Source organism: Bos indicus x Bos taurus, chromosome 24 (assembly GCF_003369695.1).
Source record: "Bos indicus x Bos taurus breed Angus x Brahman F1 hybrid chromosome 24, Bos_hybrid_MaternalHap_v2.0, whole genome shotgun sequence".
In the NCBI taxonomy this organism is placed as follows: domain Eukaryota; kingdom Metazoa; phylum Chordata; class Mammalia; order Artiodactyla; family Bovidae; genus Bos; species Bos indicus x Bos taurus.
This window is the reverse complement of record NC_040099.1, coordinates 54,128,510-54,136,779: the sequence shown is the minus strand read 5'-3', so window position 1 is coordinate 54,136,779 and position 8,270 is coordinate 54,128,510.

The window sequence follows — 8,270 nt, the reverse complement described above, 5'->3', positions numbered from 1 at the left end:
AGAGACAGCTGGGGGCTGCAGGAGTCAGAACCGTAGCTGAAGTGACGGCAACTGAGACGGTGGGCTCAGCTTCAGCTATGGCGATTGGTACAAAAATAATTGGATTCCCGTCGTCCAGGTGCAGAGGAGGTGATGGTCAGGTGGTGGATCAGTTTGGCAGTGGTGGCATGCTTCAAGAAGTATAGTTAACAGATCATGTCCACCGTTGGCCAGCCAATGTGATTGGGATTGTAATTGCCCCAGATTCAGTTGTCCTATTGACTGTCACAGGTCCGTATGTCACGGCAGCCTTCGCTGGTGACAGGTTTCTATGTGAGTGCTGTCTTGATTGTGGCAATAGTCATCATAAAATCACCTGCTTTAATGGATGTCTCCATCAGCAGTCACGGGTGAAACTAAAATAGCAGATCATTTCATGGTGACGGAGAGACAAGAGGCAGTTGTTTCCAAACATGTGTGTTTTAATGAGACGAAGTAATGTTTTTCCAGCGATGATGGGGAACTAGACTATTCACCTTCCCCTTAGCCCCCACTGCTACTACAATCTGCCCCAAACAGGCTACAGATGATACCAAGTAATAAGAAATATCCTCTAAAGGATACAAAGGGAAGCTTTGTCCTATGGAAAAGAAAGCATTGGTTAAGGCAGAGAGATTACGGAGTCACTGTTTAAAGAGTGTAAAGGTGAGAGAGTTTGTGTTGTGATGGGAATTCCATAGGGCGCAGTGGTGATGGGCAGGAAGAAGGGAAAGAGTTGAAGGGTGAACTAGGGCAGAGGAAATGGAAAGGGAGAGGGGAGTGCAAGTCAGCCCAAGGCTTGGTGATGAGAAGGGCTGACTTACACCTGAGTCACAGGCCAGGCAGAATTGCACCTCTGCTTGTTACAAGGGGCATCTTAGTGAAAGCAGTTTTAGGGCCTTACAAGCCAAGGCCTGATATCTCAGGGTTCCCGATGGTGAGCGTTGATGGAATGAATCAGCTCTAACACGGCACGCTCAGCAAACATTTGGTAGCCATGCACTGTGAGCCTGGCCCTAGGCTAAGCACTGGGGATTATGCATTTGTACAGCTCAGCTTGAGAACATTAAGCACAATTCGCTCATAGTCCCAACACGCTCAACAAACACAACTGCTGACCTCCCTACACTTTGCTTTTATTCCCGATCTTCAGAGATTCTTCAATTTTCCCAAGGACGGAAACTCTGCAAAACAGGGTTTTGTTATTTCATAAAAGCAAAACCAAAAATCTCAGGCTGTCTCAGCCTGCCCGACTTGCAGACTCTCACTGCCCTGTCGGAGATCTGATTCTCCAAAAGAGTCTGGGGAAAAGGGTCCAAAATGAAGAAAGAAGAAGGCTATGGAGCATCCACTGCCAAGACATTGCTGAGGGAACTGCTTTTCTCCCATCATCTTATTTTTAACTCTTGGAGGACAAGACTTCCTGTTTCAACTCCAGGATCCTTCCTAAGTGGTTTATATGAGGGCTGCGAGCACGATTCCACTCTGCTACTCCTTTAGAGGAAAATCCAGCGAAATCAGTGGTCTTTTAGGACATACAGCATTTGTGACACAATTTATACTAAGCAAATGGTAATGAGCCAGTTGTTTCTTAATACGTTTTCCGTTTAGGCTGCAGAAATCATGTTCAGTTTGAGGCTATGGTCTAAGAACTCTGGCTGAGATCTGAAGAACTGTCTAGAAATTGTTCTCTGAGATCATGTTTCAAACACGATTGCCTGGCTATATGTGCATAGTTAGTATTGTGGAAATGTGACACTGACTTTGTATCTGCAGGAACTGGCCACGCAAATGGTTAAAATAGAAGAACAATGTAATAAGATTTCTAAACGATTACCATTTCGGCACACAATGAAAGGTTCATATACTAGAAATGTCTTTGCCTATGAAATTATGCTTATCGATCTTAATATAAGTGGAACAAAAACTGTGGCAGACTTACTGACTTGGCAATAGATATTTAGGTGTTTCACGACAGATGGAAAGCTCAAGTATAAGTGCAAGAGGTAGAAATGTTATTTCTACTATTCACTCTTTGGATTTGAAGTTGCTCAGCATGTGTAGGATGAGTCTCATATTTTCCTTCCAGTCCATAGCAACCAGTTTCACAGTTCCAGCTCTGGAAATAGTTGTCTGTTTGTTTAATGCCTTTTATAGTTGCAGATTTCAGGAAATACTGGACTTAAAACTAAGTTGACTATGATACATCTATCCAGGGATAGATGGATTCAATTCAATAATTATGTTTCAAATTATATGCTACAACTTTTGGGATAGAATATTTAGAGCGTATATAATATTAACCATGCCACATTTGGTTAAGATATACATAACCACTTTTTAAAGACCTTTCTTAGCAAGAAAATGACTCTGAAATCCAGTGTAAAAACTTTTCCATCAATATACTAGCATATTAATATCACAGCTTAAGATTTCCAAAAAGAGAGGGACAGTTTATCTTGACAAAAGTCCAAGCCTTTGTAAAATTATTAGGAAAATCTACTGGCATCCATTCAAATCAATCTAAGTTTCAGATTTTTTTTTTTAACTCCAAAACATTGTTTGGGTAAAGTCAATTATCTCTTACCAGAAAAAAGAAAACAAACGTCTAACTTACCTGTCAGTCTCCTACTTGAAACTGGGCATCCCGCCTATTTTCCTGATTTATGTATTTACTCAACTGTTTTCTTTAATTAAAACATAAAACTTAAGGGACCATAGACATTATTTAGCCTCTTTTCTCGTTTAACAGATATACAGAGTTGCTACAGAATAGACGTTTGCTGACCATCAAGCTCACCCTTCCTGAATCCTGTCCTTCTGGTTTTGTTTTAGGCATTCACTGAGTTAAACACAAGTAGAAATTTCTTTGAGAAGTTATAAATAAGTAACCAAGCTGGGGAGGGGGGGAGAAATAAATGAATCAGTGTGAATTGAGAAGCCAGCTTATTAAATGAAGTACACAATGGAAAAATAAGACAGTGTTTACCTGTTTGTCTACCTGGAAAACCCAAGTTTTTCTTAATTGGAAACCTTGCTCACAACTTAAATTTTCTAGTAAACCTTGCCTGGTAAGCTAATGCAAAATCAATAATCATGACATTATTTCCTGATGGCTTACCTTCTAGTTCTTATTTATAGTATTTGAACAAATGAATAGCTTGGTTTTAACTTGACAACTTGGCATTTTACATTTATCTTGCTTAATACTTTGGCCCATGATACCCTTCACCAGACATGACCTAGTCAACAAAACTTGGTTCCTTGCTAAAGAATAAGCATTCATTCATCCATCCATTTATTTAACCAACAGTTATTGACATCGACTTTGTGCCAAGTAGAGTCCTATAGTAAATGCCTGTGTGTCCAGAGATCAAAGAAAGAGAATTCAATCCAGTAGATACTCAAGCAAGTGATTACAGTACCTGGCATAGTTTGTACTTTGAAAAAGGTATTTATCGCATCCTCTGCCCTCCTCACGGCTGGTTTACATTCTCAGCGGCCGTGTCTCACACCAGTGTTGTCTCCACTGCTGTCTCCCCCCAGGACCTTTGTTGGGCTCGAGGTCACCTCAGGGCATGCCCACTTCCTGGACCTGGTTGCAGAGGTAGACAGGGTCATGGAGGAGTTTGACCTCAGCACTTTCTACCAGGACCCCTCCTTCCACATCAGCCTGGCCTGGTGTGTGGGTGACGCGCGTCTCCAGATGGAAGGGCCGTGCCTGCAGGAACTACAGGGAATCGTGGATGAGTTCGAAGACTCCGAGATGCTGCTGCGTGCATACGCTGAGCAGATTCGCTACAAGTCTGGGAACAAATTCTTTATTATTAAAAAAAAAAAAAAGAAGAAAAAGAAAAAGGTATTTAACTCTTTGAGGACTCAAAGAAGGGTGTCAAACTGCCTAACCCAATTGGTGCTGTTAAGGGAGGTGTTACCCATCAAAGCTCAGCTATGGATAAGACGTAAGCCACGTGAAGAAAGAAGAATGAGCCGTCCAGAAAGAGCCAGCAGCCTATAAAGAAACTGGTGGGAATTTATGAAGTTAATTTAAGACAGGCTGGATAGGAAATGAAACAAATTTCATGTGGGAAATTAGGTTTTCCTCTGAAGGCTCTTTGAAACCACAGAATCTTTTAAGTATAAGAATGACAAAATTGAAATTGTATTCTTGAAAACTTCCTCTAGTTCAAGCAGGGAGAATGGGTTGAAAGGGGAGAAGGAGAGCGAGGGAACCCAGGCAAGAGGTTGAGAAAAAAGGATCGATTTTAAGAAATAGTAAAGAGGTAATAAATAAATCTCCTTTATGAATTTAATTATGGCTCAACCCAATACCTGAAATTAAAATTTTGCCTAATAGAATTGTCAACACATGTAACTTTTGTGATTGACCTCATTTATGTTAACAGTGGAAAATACCCACTAGTGTGTCAAATCAGCTTATTGGAAATTCTGAGTTTATATAAATGTGAAATAAGTATATATCTTTTACAAGAGTTGGTTTTTTTACTATATTGAATCCCTCTTTGCCAATGGATAGCGGTGTGCTTAATACTGCCCAGGGAGCTCGGTGGTACAGAATACCCCTGCTAATGCAGGAGACACAAGAGACTTGGGTTCAATCTCTGGGTCAGGAAGATCCCCTGGAGAAAGAAACGGCAACCCACTCCAGTATTCTTGCCTGGGGAATCCCACCAGAGGAGCCTGGTGGGCTACAGTCCATGGGGTCGTAACGAGTCAGATGTGACTGAGCGCGCACACACACACACACACACCCCCACAGCAGCAGCATGCTGAACATCTTTCCTGAAGCAGTGGTTTTCCCCTCCTCCACACCTACATCACCAGGGCAGTTTCTCTGATTCCCACTCTGTCCTGAGTCTTTCTCAGGAGCATCCAGTGTCAATCCACAGGGAAGATCCTGTTAGAGGATACAAGCTCCCCTCCTGTCCCCTCGTGTCTGTGGCTCCCAGTGCTTTGTAGTCTCCCACTGGCTCACACTTGACAATTTCATGAAAATTTTGGTTGAAATCTTGCCTGCTGGTATGGTAACCCCATTTTCCTCTTATGTTCTGCCAGAAGTGAGTCCGGTCTTGTGCCATCATTCTGAGGAGGCACCTGCCTTTATGTGCATTTCAGGCTAGGAGGTGGCCCTGTGCTGTCAGTTCTCTGATGGGCTCAGACACGTCCTGACCTTGTGATTATCCATCCTTTCCTTGTTGGGGTGAAAGTGACGCTCTTTTCAGCTTTCTACATCTTAATACGTGGGTGGTTTAAGCAACGTGGGCTTTCCAGGTGGCTCGGTGGTAAAGAACCCGCCTGCCACTGCAGGAGACATGGATTCAATCCCTGGGTCAAGAAGATTCCCTGGAGACGGAAATGGCAACCCGCTTCAGCATTCTTGCCTGGGAAATCCCATGAACAGAGGAGCCTGGCGGGCTACAGTCCATGGGGCTGCAAAGGGTTGGACACGACTGAACATGTACACGTGTATGTTAGGCCACTTACTTAACTGCTCTGAATTGCAATTTTCTCCTTTACAAAATAAGGACACTCACACTTCCCTCTTTGAATTGTCAGGAGGGTATTCTGAGATGTAAGCCCCTAGGCCACAACGGTGAGTGAGTGAAAGTCACTCAGTCGTGTCTGAGTCTTTGTGACCCCATGGACTGTAGCCCACCAGGCTCCTCTGTCCATGGGATTCTCCAGGCAAGAATACTGGGAGAGGTTGCCATGCCCTCCTCCAGGGGATCTTCCTAATCCAGGGGTCTAACCTGGGTCTCCCACATTGCTGGCAGAGTCTTTACTGTCTGAGCCACAGGGGTAGTCCACAATAGCTGTTTATTAAATGCATTCCCACCCTAAAATTGCCTACCAGTGTTTATTATGAACTCATTACATCTCTGTTGCCATAAGTCGTGTTACTTCCACACACTTTCATGACTGGGTGGTAATTCAGGGGCCCCTTTCATGTGACCTGTTTCAACACAAGTTTTCATTCTTTCCAAAATTAAAATAGAAATGACAAGGATTACAAGATTCTAACCAGGGCAGCTGATCAAAGTAGGTCTAATGTTATATGGGAGCCCATGAGATTTCTTTTGCCTTTTATTCATTTAGTGGGTTTATTTAGTCAATGTTGGGTACAAAAGCTCTTAGGATGTACAAGGAAAGAGGTTCCAACCTGACCTCTAGGGGTCTACTCAGCCTACGAGAGAACAGGACTAGGGAGGAAAGGTTCAATGGAATTGGATCCTCAAAAGCAGACCCCAGTGCAGGGCAAGTAAGAGGAAACATGTTGAAATCAGAATGAAAGGATGAAATTAGTCCCCACCCTACTTCAAAGCGAGAGAAGAAGGCGCCGTTGAAGAGCTTCTCCATAAAGCAGGGAGCTGCTGGCTTGCCTTCCTCCCACACCCTGCTCCTCTGCCATCTGCTCCCAGACTCACCTCCCCACGCGGACAACCTGAGCGAAACACAAACCAGGCCACTCCCGACCACACTTCTAACCGCCGTCCCCGCGTCTCAGCTCTCTCCCCAGAATGCTCCGCGTGCCGTCATTTTTAGAAAATTCATAAACGTATTTTCAAGACAAAACAATCAGCTACATAAGTGATCTGTGTTTGCTAAAAGATAACCTAATTTTCTTTCATGCTATTTTTTTCTGAATAATATTCTTAATTAAAATGTTTTTCTGATAAAAATTTATTAACAGAAAATTTAGAAAATACGGAGAAGTCTAACCACACGCACAAAAACGTGCCCAGAATCTATCTCGCTGTGAAAGAACCATCTTTAGTGTATTCTTGTCTTTTTATCTTAAAATTTCACAGTATGTTTTATAATCTGCTTTTTAAACCATATTTTCAAGATGTTGGAAAATATCATGACTCTTCTGTAGTTCATCATGCAATCCTTCTGCTTTTAACTATTTTCCCCAGTACTTTGAATTTGCAAGTAAAACTATTAAAAAATTATTTGTACCATAAAGTACTTTTATATATTTTTGTTATATAGTGTAATATTTGGTATTTCCTTAGCATAGCATTCCAGTAATTGATCTCCTCTGACATAGTCCATAACATTTTAAAGCTTTCAGTACATGTTGCAAAGTTTTTTCCATCCATACGTTTGGACTGATTAATACTGCCATTGGTTGAATATAAGATTGTCTATTTCACTTCTGCTCACCACTATTTGAGTGAGTGTATTTTATTCCCAGAGCTGTTAAGGAAAAAAAAAAGTATTTGATATTTAATTTTAAAATTATTCTGTTGAAGATTTTACTACTAAATTATTACTCTGCTTTTTCATATTATTTGTTAATATCTTTTGTAGAAGAGACCTCAGTGATTTTATGAGAGTATAACTGTCTTTTAGCTTTTAGAATAATATTCTCTTCAGGTGAACGAGTGTACCTCCACCTACTCTAAAGATAATGGTTTGTTCTTCAAATTCCAAGGAATTACAACTATAGGAGAATAAGTCACATTCTTTGGAGGAATTTATTGAGTATCTTGAAGAAATTAAAAGTGGCAAAAGAAGAACTTTTCTAAAAGTCGTAAGGCTTTCAGAGCCAGAAGCTCAGAGTTGAGCCCTCATGATGCTATTTATTGCTGGAACAACACAATTTCAAAAATACAATTTCCTCGAAATGAAAATCAGAGTTAGAAGGGCCTTCCTTTGTTCTTTTAAAGTGACTTAAAGATAACGCAATGTTGAGCTGGTGAAAATATATCAAAAATATGTTAATAGTTATGTTTTTTTACTGGGGTGAAATCTGAGCCTTTTAAAAGGAATTTCTTAGCTATACTGAGCTGGTTCAAAGCATCTGAATTTCAGCCAGCATTGGCAAAGGCCCAGGCAGGGACTCTTCTTATCTTCGCTTAAAACATCCACTACCTGGAAGCAGGCCTTTGATATTCACTTGGAGAAAAAAATGTATAGTAGGTGCAGAGCAGCCTTTTGCGTGACACAGCTGCAGCTGCTGTGACTCAAGCACTGACAGGCGGACATGAATTACACTTTTAGCTTCACTGCAAGCGCCCCACCTTTTACCCTGGAGAGGGAACAGATGTGCTGATCAAAACAGAATCCTAGATGGTCAAGTCCTGGACCTGGTGGCCAAGAGGCAAAGTAGAAAGATACTACTCCTCCCCTGGGCACAACAAAGCTACAACTAGATTATCCAGTTCTGATGGCACCCTACTTCTTCTCAATCACATGGCTGAGAGGTTATCTTAAATCAGTAAAAA